The sequence below is a fragment of the Sitophilus oryzae genome, unplaced genomic scaffold, assembly GCF_002938485.1.
Source record: "Sitophilus oryzae breed Bouriz unplaced genomic scaffold, Soryzae_2.0 scaffold_1639_pilon_pilon, whole genome shotgun sequence".
Classification (NCBI taxonomy): Eukaryota; Metazoa; Arthropoda; class Insecta; order Coleoptera; family Curculionidae; genus Sitophilus; species Sitophilus oryzae.
In genome coordinates this window covers 402,337-417,083 of record NW_022146324.1, presented here as the reverse complement: position 1 = coordinate 417,083, position 14,747 = coordinate 402,337, and the positions used below count along the sequence as shown (strand labels likewise).

The 14,747-nt window shown below is 32.8% G+C and overlaps 2 protein-coding genes across 2 annotated transcripts in view; one reads left to right on the top strand and one right to left on the bottom strand.

Moving 5' to 3' along the window:
• The window catches only part of LOC115880587 (serine/threonine-protein kinase SMG1), a 122,793-nt gene that overhangs the window by 51,510 nt on the left and 56,536 nt on the right, over nucleotides 1–14,747 (top strand). The window lies entirely within an intron of this gene.
• Nucleotides 1–14,747, bottom strand: part of LOC115880591 (5-hydroxytryptamine receptor 1A) — a 29,401-nt gene that overhangs the window by 8,582 nt on the left and 6,072 nt on the right. The window lies entirely within an intron of this gene.

Genomic DNA, 14,747 nt, shown 5'->3' with positions numbered 1-14,747 from the left:
CAATATTATACGTCTTTATTTCTGTAATAATTATAATGACTTGGCAATTTCATGGTACCATAATTATAAAAGAATATATTATATATATCAATTGATGATTGAAAATGATATAATATAATATATTATATAATTATAACGACCAACAAGGATTTCTAAACACATTTTTTATTACCCCTATTGTAAACTCTCTGAACCCACCCCCATAGCAAATATATATATAGTTACAGTGTAGTTAGACGATTAGTTCTTAAAAAACTCTTGAAAAAGGCCTAACAAGCCGAAACATATATGTAGAGTTAAAGTTACTCTTATTAAAAGTTTTTTGAAACATCTAAAAGCGTGCTTTATTAAAATACTAATATTTCAACGATGTTTCACAAGGAACCAACCACAGCTTCAGTACAATTTATAAAAGAATAATCTACCATTTCGATTACTAAGTAAATCTAAATAGTGCACTTAAGAATAAAGTTTTTTGGTTAGTGTTTAAAGAGAAACTAAATAAAATAAACTGATTTGGTTTTAGGTGAGATCTCACAACTTTTTATAGTGGAAGAATTGTGTTGCGAGACTTTTTTTTTATTCTATGTTTTTGATGTGATCTCATTTCTTTTTGTAGGTTATTTTTTCTCGGGTAATGTATAATTCAAAATAATATCAAAGAAGTTTGACTAGCAATAATTCATAATAATAATAATAATAGCTCCCGTATATAGCAAGGTACAGCTTGCCATACTAGAGCCGTTCGGTATACAAGGAAGGTAATGTGGCTAGTACTACGCTTCACCCGCCTATTATTACCTCAGGATTGTGAATCCCAAGTACTCATTTAAGGCTGAGTCGACTTAGGTACCCAAACTATTTTTATTTTAATTTTATTTTATTATTAAACTTTTGTTTTCAACATTGTTGTTATTAAACTTTTGTTTTCAACTTTCGTTATATTCCAAATTTAACTTTAAAATTGTTCAATTCATTATTTTACCAATGCTTATTTAAAATCATGTTTGTGTCAGTTTTACACATATTTTATTTTGATCTCGAAAACTATAAGAGATAGGTATAGGGTAGTATAGTAGAAAAAAATATGAGATATGAAAGTAATTTCCAAAAACCTAATAATATACTGGGTTGTTCTATTTAAAATAACAAAGATGCTACCACTTTCCAAATGATCCGGCAATGCTGTAATGCTGATAGTAGTTTAGATAGGTGGAACTGATGCCTTTATACAGGATTTTAAGAATTTTAATTTTTTTTCTTGAAAGTAAATATTTTTCATTTATTTTTTTTTTCATTTTTATATTGAAAGTAATTTCCAAAAACGATATAATAAACTGGGTGTTCTATTTAAAATAACAAAGATGCTACCACTTTTCAAATGATCCGGCAATGCTGTAACGCTGATAGTAGTTTAGATAGATGGAACAGATGCCTTTATACAGGGTTTTTAGAATTTTCATTTTTTTCTTGAAAGTAATTTCCAAAAACGTAATAATATACTGGGTGTTCTATTTAAAATAACAAATATGCTACCACTTTTCAAATGATCCGGCAATGCTGTAACGCTGATAGTAGTTTTGTTGGATTCTATCCCTTCCTCCCATCCTTTACCCGAAAAACCTTAGTGGGTACGTAGCCGTAGTCGAATACGAGAGAGAGACAAGATCGGCCGAGTACACAGTGTACACCTCCAAGCGCGCGCTATCCTCAAGTGTTTTGTTCAAGCAAAAAATCAACAGGTACGAGTCCAGAACGGGAATAAAGGTGAGTGCCCACAGTCCTGATACATTAACTCACCCTAATGAACTGAGCCCCTTAATTCTCGCCCGTAGCATTGGTCCTTCCGCCGCAGATCCCTTTCTGAACCACGTACATATTTTACTTATACTCAATTAAATTGATTATCATAATTAATTTCTCAAAATTATCTAAATATCATTAATATTTTTGTAATATATTATTTTAAATATATTCAATAAAATAAATTCTCGAACAAAATCTATATTTATCTTCTCTTTAACGCAGTAAAAAGGTAGTACATTTTTTGTCACTGGTTCCACTGGCCAGGAATTTGCCACCGACCGATCGATTTTTAAATTGCCGTACCGGTGTTAAAAGCGATATCTAGCGCTGTTTCGCGATACTGGTCCGGATATTTTTTTCACGCTCAAATTTATCGATACGCATTTAGTCTCAACTCTACTCTGTTCTCTCTCTTAATAATTTAATTTTTAATTAATAAATAATAATTATTATTATAATATATAATTAATTTTAATTAAAAAATAATATTATTTTTCTCTCTCTCTCTCACACACACACACATACACTCTCTCAGTGAATTATTCTATTTCTCTCTTACTCTCTTAGTTAATTACTCTCTCTCTCTCTTTCTCAGTTAATTATTATATTCTATAATATTTTATTTTCTCACCTTATAAGGTAAAAATATAATAATTATTTTCTCATATAATATTCTATTGTAGAATATATCATTCTCTCTCTCTCTCTCTCTCTCTCTCAGTTAATTATTATATTCTATAATATTTTATTTTCTCACCTTATAAGGTAAAAATATAATAATTATTTTCTCATATAATATTCTATTGTAGAATATATCATTCTCTCTCTCTCTCTCTCTCTCTCTCTCTCTCTCTCTCTCTCTCTCTCTCTCAGTTAATTATTATATTCTATAATATTTTATTTTCTCACCTTATAAGGTAAAAATATAATAATTATTTTCTCATATAATATTTTATTGTAGAATATATCATTCTCTCTCTCTCTCTCTCTCTCTCTCAGTTAATTATTATATTCTATATTTTATTTTCTCACATTATAGCATTCATTTCTCTCTTACGCTCTAATTAATTATTATACTCATTTTCGCTATGTCTGCAGACGCTCGCAAATTAAAAAACTCTTATAGCTCAACGCTCTGTAGAACTTACTAAAATTAAAGAACTTAAAAATCCGCTGATCAAGCTCTTGAAGATCCGAATTTTCACCCTAACTTTAGATGTAGAGCAAAACACTTAGAAGATATTTATAAAACTTTTGATAAGATTCATAATAATATAATTTTATTAGTTTCCGCACAGGATAATGGCGATATTGATCCTCATGTCAAAATTCAAACTGAATTTAATGATTATTATTTTCACATTGAAGCATTATTCACAAATTTATTTCCGCAAACGAAATCGGAGCTGGATACTACACAATTACAAAAACACTACTGCTCAATGTTCGGTAAAACTTCCTAAAATTGAGGTACCCCATTTTGATGGTGAATTTAAACATTGGCAAACATTTATCGATATGTTTGATTCTCTTATACACTGTAACTCGTCTCTTAGTGATATATCGAAATACAACTATCTAGTGAGTTTCTTACGAGGTCCTCCTTTAGCTTTGGTATCTAGTACTCCACTTGCCAATCAAAATTATAATATAGCATATCAAGCCTTAAAAAATAAGTACGATAAGAAACGTTTGATTGCAAAAGCTCACTGGCAGGCTCTAGAAAATATTAAGCCCATCTCTAACGAAAATAATCATGAAGCTCTAAGAAATATGATTGATATTTATACTCGTAATATTACAATTTTAAATAACTTGGGTTTTCCCACAGAGAGCTGGAGTTTTGTGCTATTTAATATGATTTATGATAGACTTCCAGAAATTTTGCAAACTAATTTTGAACTGGAATGTGGCTCTGTTTTATCACAAGATATGCTATACCTCAAATCATACGATACACTCATTGAATTTTTAGAAAAACAATGTTCAGCTAAAGATACAATCTCTCTAACTAAATCGTTTTCTCATTTTAATAAAAATAGTAATTATGACAAAACTAAAACGAAGTATTCACAAAAAAGTTATAAAAATAAACCTACCTCTTCCTTTGTTGTCAACACTCAGTTGAAACAAAATTTAACTTGTCAAGTTTGTAACAAGGATCATTTTATTTATAACTGTCCAGATTTTATTGCTTTTACTCCAAAACAGAGATATGATTTAATTAAATCCCGAAGTTGGTGCTCAAACTGTCTCGGCACTAGACATTCTTCTAAGAGTTGTAATTCTCGTTCCTCATGCCGAACTTGTGGCAAAAAACATCATTCGCTTTTACATTTCGAAGGTCAAATAACAACTCCTGTAAACGTTCCTCCATCCACTTCATCGCAAACTCTTCCAGTTCTGCAAGCAAGCAGCTCTATCTCAGAAGTTGTATCTACAAATTTATTTGCAAAACATAAGAATAAAGCTCTTCTTTCTACAGCATTAATCAATGTTCAAGATGCGTGGGGTAATTTTCATGTAATACGCGCTGTAATTGACAGTGGAAGTGAAAGTCACTTTATTTCAAAATCTTGTTTTAATAAATTAGGTTTATCTAAATTTTTCCTCCCCATCCAATTGTGTGGCATCGGGAAAAATATTTCCAAAGGTTCTCACGGTGTTAGATGCAACATTAAACCTATTGGAAAGTCTGATCCGATCTACTCCTTGGAGTTTATTATATTAAACGAAATTAGTGATAATTTACCGATTAATTCTCTTCCCGTTGAACAGTTCTCAAAGTTTTCTCAATTGCCCTTAGCTGATCCCAACTTTCACCTCTCTAAACCCGTAGATATACTTTTGGGTGCAGATATTTATGGTTTCTTGATAACAGGAAACAAACTCCTCTCAGATCCAGATCAACCCGTCGCTTTAGAAACTATATTTGGATGGATAATTACAGGAAGAGTTAAAACATCTAGTGTTTCACTCTCTGTAAACTCATACTTTCTTACCTCTTATGCTTCCTTGGATCAATCACTTCAAAGATTCTGGGAGTTAGAGGACGTTCCACAATCCTCGACGCTTTCTTCAGATGAAAAGCTTGCCGAAGAACACTTTTGTAAAACATTTTCACGCACTCTTTCTGGACATTATAAAGTATCTTTACCATTTAAAACTTTGGAACCGATCTTTGAAGGTTCTAGAGATGTCGCCCTTCGTAGATTTTTCTCCCTCGAAAAACGATTGCTTCAAAACACCCAACTTTATTCTCAATATTCTAATTACATGCGTGAATATTTAGATTCTCAATATATGATTGCCGTGCAAAATCCTTCTCCCAACGCTTATTCTTATTATCTGCCTCATCATTGCGTAATCCGACCAGATAGTCTCACGACCAAACTTAGAGTTGTCTTTGATGCTTCCGCTCGAGATTACACAAATAAATCTTTGAATGACACTCTCTTAACTGGGCCAAAATTACAGTCAGATATTTTATCTATTTTACTTCGATTTAGATCTCATTTGATTGTATTTGCTAGCGACATTAAACAAATGTTTTGTCAAATTCTTGTTAATGAAAATCATACTGAATACCTCAAAATTTTATGGCGATTTAACGCTAATGAGCCCATTCAAGAATACAAACTTACTCGCGTTACTTTTGGTTTAAGCTGTAGCCCATTTTAGCCATTCGAGTTATAAAACAAATTGCTTTAGAAAATTTAGTAAAATATCCCGAAGCATCAAAGATTTTAGATAAGGATACGTATGTCGATGATATTATATCTGGTTGCGATTCTCTTTCTTCTTGCTATAAAAATTCAACGCGATCTCATTTCTATACTCAAACACAGCGGTTTTGAACTTAGAAAATGGACTTCGAATAGCTCAGATTTTCTTTCTCAGTTATCTCCAAATGAATGCAAAATGGATTCTTCTCTCTCTTTAAATATAAATTCTCTTTCTTCCTCTAAAGTTCTAGGACTAAACTGGAATCCCTCTACAGATGAATTTTTCTTTGATTCACCAGCGTTGTCCTTGACAAACAAAATCTGTAACAAACGCAATATTCTTTCACAACTCGCAAGCATATTCGATCCCTGTGGCATGTTGGTTCCTCTCACTCTTCACCTAAAACTGATTATACAAGATTTGTGGAAGTTAGGTATAAATTGGGATGATCCTGCTCCCAATAACATTGCTACTTCTTGGTATCAACTCGTTCAAGAATTACCTTGTATTTTCTCTCTCAAAGTTCCTCGATATTTTCTCACTCTCAAATATTTATCCCTGGAAGTACATGGTTTTTGTGATGCTAGTGAAAAAGGCTATTGTGCAGTAATTTATTTTAGGATAATTCTTCCAGATAACTCTGTAAAAACAAATTTTGTCTGCGCTAAAGGCAAAGTAGCTCCACTCAAAAAATCTCAATTCCAAGACTGGAACTCTGTGCAGCCTTACTTCTGACCAGGTTAATTGATTTCGTTAGAACTTCTCTTTCTAATAAACTTATTAATGTTAGTACGATTGCATGGTCCGACTCGATGGTTGTTTTGCATTGGCTTAAAAGTGAACCATATAAGTGGAACACCTTTGTAAGCAATCGAGTTTCCCAAATTCAAGAGAAATTACCTCCTTCTTGTTGGCGTCATGTAGTCTCCAAAGACAACCCCGCTGATCCAGGTTCTCGTGGTCTTCAACCTAGCGAGTTACTCGACAATGCCTTATGGTGGGCGGGACCTCCATGGCTAAGCCAACCGGAATCTTATTGGCCGCAATCAATCTTTACTTTCCCTGAAATTGAAGAAGAACAACGAAAAGTTATATTGACATGTACTTCACAGCCCTCATTGTTTGATACTCTCTTTGAAAAGTTCTCTTCTTTCTCTAAAATTATAAATATTGTCACGTTTTGCAGACGCTTTCTCTATAATACTCGACATTCTAAATCTCGTAAAACCTCTCTCTCTCGAAATTTGAAATAAATGAAACTCTAGAATGTATTATTAAATGTGTTCAATCACAATATTATGCTAGGGAAATTCTCTTAATAAATAATTGCAAATCTCTACCTAAATACTTAAGAAAATTGACCCCCTTTCTCGACACCAATGGAATTCTTAGAGTTGGTGGTCGCTTGCGCAATGCTTCTCTAAATTTCTCTCAAAACATCCCGCACTCTTACCCAATAATCATAAATTTACTACTCTACTCATAGAATATACTCATAAACTCTATTTGCATCCCGGTCCCCAAACTCTTCACTATATTCTCGCTCAACAATACTGGATTGTTTCTGCTAGAAAAACAATTCGTAGTGTTCTCTTTAAATGTCCTCAATGCTTTCGCGCTAATCCAGTAATGCCTCAGCCTCCTATTATGGGAGATATTCCTGCTGTAAGACTTTCTCAAGTAAAACCTTTCTCTGAAGTTGGATGCGACTATGGTGGTCCATTCTCTTTATTAAGATATCGTGCACGAGGTGCTAAGTCCTGTAAAAGCCTATATTTGCTTATTTGTGTGCATGGCCACGAAAGCTTTGCACTTAGAACTGGTTTCCGACCTTTCCTCCGAGACTTTTCTGGGTGCTGCGTCGATTCATTTCTCGTAGAGGTCGCTGCAATCATATTTATTCCGATTGTGGAACGAACTTTGTCGGAGCTTCTAGAGAACTGATTAATATGCTAAAATCCGCCGCTGAGCAAGAACAAATTTCCTGGCACTTCAATCCTCCAAGCGCGCCTCATTTTGGTGGCCTGTGGGAAGCAGGAATAAAGTCTGTAAAAACTCACATTAAAAGGGTCATTGGTGATCAATTGCTCACGTATGAGGAATTTTATACGCTACTGGTTCAAATAGAAGCAGTGCTTAATTCTCGTCCATTGTGTCCACAAAGCTCTGATCCTAATGATTTGTCAGTTCTTACTCCAGGACATTTTTAACCCTAGAGCCGTTAAACGCCCCTCCGGAAGATGATCTTCCGGGATAAAATTAAATCATCTCTCTCGCTGGCAGTTGATATCACGCTTGCACCAAAGCTTTTGGAGCCGATGGTCTAAAGAATACCTTCAAACACTTTTACAAAGAGCTAAATGGAATGACTCTACTATTCCAATAGAAATAAACTCGGTTGTTTTAATAAAAGGATGATAATCTTATTCCGCTCAAATGGAGCATTGGAAGAGTCTTAGAGATTCACCCGGGCCATGATCGTGTTACACGCGTGGTTACTTTAAAAACAGCAAAAGGCATTCTTAAAAGACCAGTGACAAAGATATGCCCACTGCCTTACTGCAAATCTCATAATTAAAATTTACTCTAAAAAAAAAAACATAATCGCAAAAAAAAACATAATCGCAAAAAAAACATAATCTCATTATAAACATAATTAACATCTCTTATTTAATTACTTTTCTCTACTCTATAACAAATGTAAATTCTCTTAATATTTAATTAAATTACACTCATGCATTAACCCCAATAATGCATTTTTCTAAATTTCCTCTAAATTTAACTTCATAAATTTCACTCTCACTTTCTTTTAAACATAACGCATTTTTTCACTTTTTTTTTATTTTACTTTACTATTCTCAAACGAAAATGGAAAATATTTCATTTTGGTGGGCGGTATGTTGGATTCTATCCCTTCCTCCCATCCTTTACCCGAAAAACCTTAGTGGGTACGTAGCCGTAGTCGAATACGAGAGAGAGACAAGATCGGCCGAGTACACAGTGTACACCTCCAAGCGCGCGCTATCCTCAAGTGTTTTGTTCAAGCAAAAAATCAACAGGTACGAGTCCAGAACGGGAATAAAGGTGAGTGCCCACAGTCCTGATACATTAACTCACCCTAATGAACTGAGCCCCTTAATTCTCGCCCGTAACAAGTTTAGAAGATGGAACAGATGCTTTTATGCAGGGTTTTAAGAATTTTCATTTTTTTTCTTCCATCATAAGCTTAATGCTACCTAAAATTCAGAAGTTGAAGTTTGTAACACTTCTAGAAGTACCTTAGAATTTTGATGACGATGAGCGAGTCACAGTCAAATTTAAAGTAGTTTGATTAGCATTAATTCATAATCCTTGAATTATTGTTGTTATATTCATATACAAATAAAATCAAACAATATCAAATCGATTAATTCTAGTTTTCTATCTTTTTCTGGACTGTAAAGTCAGTTACCGCTAGAGGCTAGTCAGCTAACTTTTAATCCATAAGGTTATTTCGAGATAACATAACACCAAAGGTTCCATCCCCCAACTACCAAAAATAACCGTTTTACATTTTTGTTTCCAATATCTTCGAAAGTATTCGGATCTTTTTGATTTTTTAAACGTCATTGACATTACGGTGGGCCAAAAAAACTAACCTATGGAATTTATGGGTTAAAAGGAACCTAATACCCGAGAAAAAAATATCTCCGGAAGGCAGGATTTTTAGCTCACTTTTAAAAGGTGTCGGTGAACATTCAAAGTTTTCCCTTTAAATAATAAATAAATAAGACGTAAAAAAATCTTTTTTCGTTAAAAGTAATAAATGGTTTACAATAACATTTTTTACATCGCGAATTCTTGTAGAACATAAAATTTACTAAAAAATCTATCTCAGAGTAATTTTTTTCATTTCAATAATTCATAATTAAATATGAAAGCTTTGAAAAGTGAAAAAAATCAATTTTCAATCAAAAATCAATCAGTTTTAGTGTTTAAAAATTTTTCATATTTAGTAAAAAGAAACTAGATTACTCTCAGATAGATTTTTTAGGAAATTTTATGCTCTATAAGAATCCGCGATGTAATTTTTTTTATCGTAAACCGTTTCAAAGTTATCATACTTTTAATAGAAAAATATTTTTTACGTGTTAATTAAATGGAAAACTTTGAATGTTAACCACACCTTTTTAAATTGAGCTGAAAATCCTGCCTTCCGGGGATATTTTTTTCTCGGTTATTAGGTTCATTTTAACCCATAAATTCCATAGGTTACTTTTTTGGCTCACCCTAATGGACATATTGGGCATAAAATTACGAAAACTTAGTATTTTGCCATAATTTGACCTTATTCATTTTTCTTATATTTTTGGAGTTCCTAGTGGTCACCTTTGAATTTAGAGTGCCCGCTATATAGGGTGTTTCAAAAAAGTAGGAATTATTAATATTTTTTTAAATTATTATTTCCTCTATGGTTCCTTATGTTTTAACTTTTGTTTTTCTTGATGATATAGAACTAACCAAACACTCGACACGCATTTGCCATGGATTTATTTAAGCTTAGAGTCGATGTTTTCGCGATTATATTGACGATTTTATGGACTGTACATCAACGTACATAATAAAACGCGTGCTGTGAATGTTCCGTTGCAATATTATTAATTCGTGACCGATATCTACAACTTTATATCGCTTTTTCCTAATGCAAAAGACGTAAACCTGACAGACTGAAACAAATTGTGTTTACTCATCGCTGGAAAATGTCTATATTCTCTCGCTCTCAAGGAAACGATATCGAATATTTTATGGTGTCAAGGGAAATTATTCAGAAAATCAAGGGTTATTGAAAATATCAGCGTGTTTTCTTTTCAATTTGCCAACTGAGAAGATACGTAATATTTTTAACTTACTCGTGCTGAATCTAGAGAAACCTTTTTATTTTAGTAATTTTTAGATTGATACAATCAGTATCAACGAAATTAACTAACTAACGACGAACTATCGGGAACAGTTAAATATTGAAATGTACAGAGTGGTCGAAATTGGTCTGTTTTAACAGAGAAAACCTATTTCTTGACTAGATAGAGCAAAACCAACATAGATGTCATGGGCTCGATTTCTGAGAAACGTTTAATGGCCTAAACCGCCTGTTCATATTTTCACTGCCAACCGAGATACGGAGTCTTTTTGAATTTTTTACCATTTGGAAAATTGCCCATAACTTTTGTATTTCCCGGAATAATAAAATTCTGTAAAAACGTTCTTAAGGCACTTTTTTAAGCACAATCCAGTGGCATAGTCAGTTTTTCTCTATACTTGTTTTTTTAATCAGAAATAATAAAAAATATAATTTTTTAAATGGAAATCATAGTTGGCTATGAACTTAAAAAATGCTGGCGTTTAACTCTTTCCAACGATATAAAGTTATGTGTATTTATTTCTAAAAATGAAAGAAATATTACGTTTTTTATCTTTGTATCGAAGCGGGCCTTGATTTTGTGTTGACCTATAGTTGCCTAATTATTTTTTTATCACAATTTAATATTCTATATCATTATTTATCTGCATAATTAAAGGCTTTTGAAAAGGTAAATCAACATTCTATATTAGTATTACCATTTACAATTAAAAAGCCAGGGTTACAACTGCACTATTAAATGGAGAATTTAGAGAGAATTGGATTGGAACAAGGGATCCCATATCTTGGCCTGCTAGGTCCTGTGATGTAACTCCTTTCGAATTTTTTTATGGGGGAAATTAAAAGGCCTTATATATGAGGGAAGAACCATTGGGACGAGAGAAGAATTACAGAAGGCTACTAGGCAAGCTTTTGGACTTATTACATCAGTTCGCCTAATAAATTGTTGTAACTCTGTGCGCAAAAGATGTTTATTGTGTATTTAACAAGGGGGTGCTCAGTTTGAACATCTTTGATGATTTTTTTTAGAAAACTATATTCGTCACTCAAAAAATACATTTTTTTAGTTTTATTCTTTGTTTATTTAATTGTAATTAAGTCTTTAATCATACTGTCTTTAATCATGCAGATAAAATACAGAATATTAAATTGTGATAAGAAATAATTAGGCAAATAGGTCAATACAAAATCAAGGCCCGCTTCGATATAAAGATCAAAAACCTAATATTTCTCTCATTCTTAAAAATAGATGTCCATAACTATAGATCATTGGAAAGGGTAAAACGCCAGCATTTTTTTAAGTTCATAGCCAACTATGATTTCCATTTAAAAAATTATATTTTTTATTATTTCTGACAAAAAGAGCAAGTATAGAAAAAAAAATGATTACGCCACTGGATTGTGCCTTAATAACGTTTTCAAAGAATTTTATTATTCCGCAAAATAAAAAAGTTATGGGCAATTTTCAAAATGGTAAAAAATTCAAAAAGACCCCGTATCTCAGTCGGCAGTGAAAATATCAACAGGCGGTTTACGCCATTAAACGTTTCTCAGAAATCAAGCCCATGACATCTATGCCGGTTTTGCTCTATCTAGTCAGGAAATAAGTTTTCTCTGTTAAAACAGACCAATTTCGACCACCCTGTACATTGATTTAATATCATAAACTGAAATTCAGTAAAAACGGAGATAGCTACAGTTCTATAGAATAGTTGTTTCTAGTTTTCTAAGAACTAGGTATTTTTTGAATATGGTAGACAATGATTCAGAATTGAAACTAAAAGAGTTTCGGACTTCCATTGTCTTTATTTTTTTTAACTTATACAACGTTTCGGTCAGAATTCGAGATTTAGCATTTTTTTTCTTCCTTTATAATGTAGGCTAAACGCTAACTAAAATTCAAAATTTGAAGTTAGTAAACCTGTTTGAAGTACCTTTTTTTTGGAAGAAAGAAAGGTTTGCTCAGAGGGTGGTATATAACGTGGTTTCATAACGTGGTATACTGATGTTTCCAAAACCAAAGGAGGAACAGGGATACAAGTATTTGGGCCGAAAACTAACCGAAGAAACGGCGAATGCAGATTCTGTGGGGAAAATGGGGAAACACCAGAACACCTCATCATTGAGTGCGTCGAGACGACAACCAACTATGAACTTTGGAGATGGAGAACTATCCTCTGTAAAACCGTCTCAGAGACTGGCTTTTGTCAAAGCCCTGGGACTGTATGATGAGTTATAACTCAAGAAAGGGGGACACAATAGATCTGTAAGGTCGCAGTGATTAACCCCCTCCACTCATTCTAAATTCTAAAAACTATCCACAGGAATTTTCCTATAGGGTGTTGTAAAATTATAACTAAAAATATAATTGTGTATATATATATATACAAAAAAATGACTAAAATTTTAGCGTGGCGGAATTTTTTGCCTGTAAGTTTAGTATAAGGAGAGATTATATTTTATTCCGTACTATCTTCCTGATATGTCAAGTATGAATTATCACTCCAATTTGTTGTAAATTGCATTCCCTTTATCGCCTTGTTTACAATCTGCCGAAGCACTTATTGGAATTCACTCAAAACTAAATCAACGCCAACTTAGCTTCATTAATAGGCCCCTCTGCCCCTCATCGATATGTAGTGCCCTGATAATGTTCACCGATTAGATAATTATGTTCTCTTATTTTTACGCTGTTTTGATTTTTGTCGGAAAATGTGCATTTGATGACTTGCTGGTTATTGAAATGAAATAACTAAAAATAAACTAGAAAGCATCGGTGATTTTTTGTTAAAAACCATTTTTACTCGGTCGATTGGAGAACTTTGAGATCGCGTTACCAGTAATTGCAGGCACGCGTATTGTTCTTTAAAATAGACGATGTGTGATGTTTTATTTTTCCGGTACACATATGTTGCGCAATTTTCCATTTTTAAAACAAACATTTTGTAGCTGTAACATAAGTTACTTTAACTTCAGGATTGTTTGGGAAAGGAATACTAAGGTACTGAGATGTCAGAGGATCTTAGATAAACAGTGCCAACAACACATTTCAGTCGTAGAAATATAAATAGATTTTACATCTCATTCATAGATTAGAAGCTAATAGTATTATTGTTTTAAAAATATAAAAAAGCCTTTAACTTCATTCAGAACCTCGTAATTAGTGGAATAAATTAGTGGTTTCAATTACACTTTATACTTTTTAGTTTACGATCATTCACAATGTCTAAAAAACACAATCAAAATTAATAGAATATCCTAGCAACAGCTTGCTGTAGTAAGGGGTATCCATCTAGAAAGCGTAATATTTAGCTTATAAAACAATAAACTTTTGATTTCTAACCACAATTTATCTTGACGAATGATAATCAAAGGCCAAAATAACATTCATCGCAAGTTTTGAAGTATAATTAATGGAAAACTCAAAAGTTTCTTAACTTTTCCTACTAATTGAAAATGACTACCACTAATTTAGACGTTCTGAATGCTTACATTGAAAGTAAAGGAACAAACGCTAATTGAAACTACTAATTTATTCCACTAATTGAGGTTCTTAATGATTGTAGAGTTCTTGAAAGACCAGTATTATAAAGAGATTATTATATCTACCCAGGAGCCAAATATGTTTGATTTCCTACTGATCAAAGCTGTAGATCCTCGTAGCGTGATAGCTTTCAAATTAGTACAAGTAAGCTTAATAGGCGCTGCAAAAAAAGTTACTCAGAAAAACTACAGAAAAGTTACTTCCAGATCCTCTGAAAGAGCCTTACATTCAGCCCAAATGCACTTTAGTCCTCGAATTGAAAGAGGTTTTGGTTCACTCAGAATGGACCCACGCTTCTGGGGAATGAAATATAAAAAACGTCCTTTAATTGAACAGTTCTTGGAGTCCGTAAAAGGCCACTACGAGGTTATTATTTTTACCCAGGAGCCAGGTATGGTTGCTTTTCCTTTAGTAGAAGCCATAGATCCCCAAAATGTGATTGATTTCAAGCTGGCTCGCGATTTGACACAGTTCACTGGGGGTTGACTGTTAATACATTTCTAAAATTCATTAAGAACCTTTCCAAAATCATTTTTGTCAACTGCGTCAACGATAAGTTTATTAGATACAACTGAACTACTTTCAAAATTACACGGCAATGACGTATGTCGTTGTCAAATGTGGCATAAGAATATAATAAAATACCGTCAGATTTACTTTAACATTTTACGCTTTAGTTCCAAAGTTAATAGTGATGCTGGAAACAAGAAACCTGTGAAAGGTTTAGATGAAAAAATTTCTAAGAGAAAATCTAGAGCTCGATCGCAACTGGTT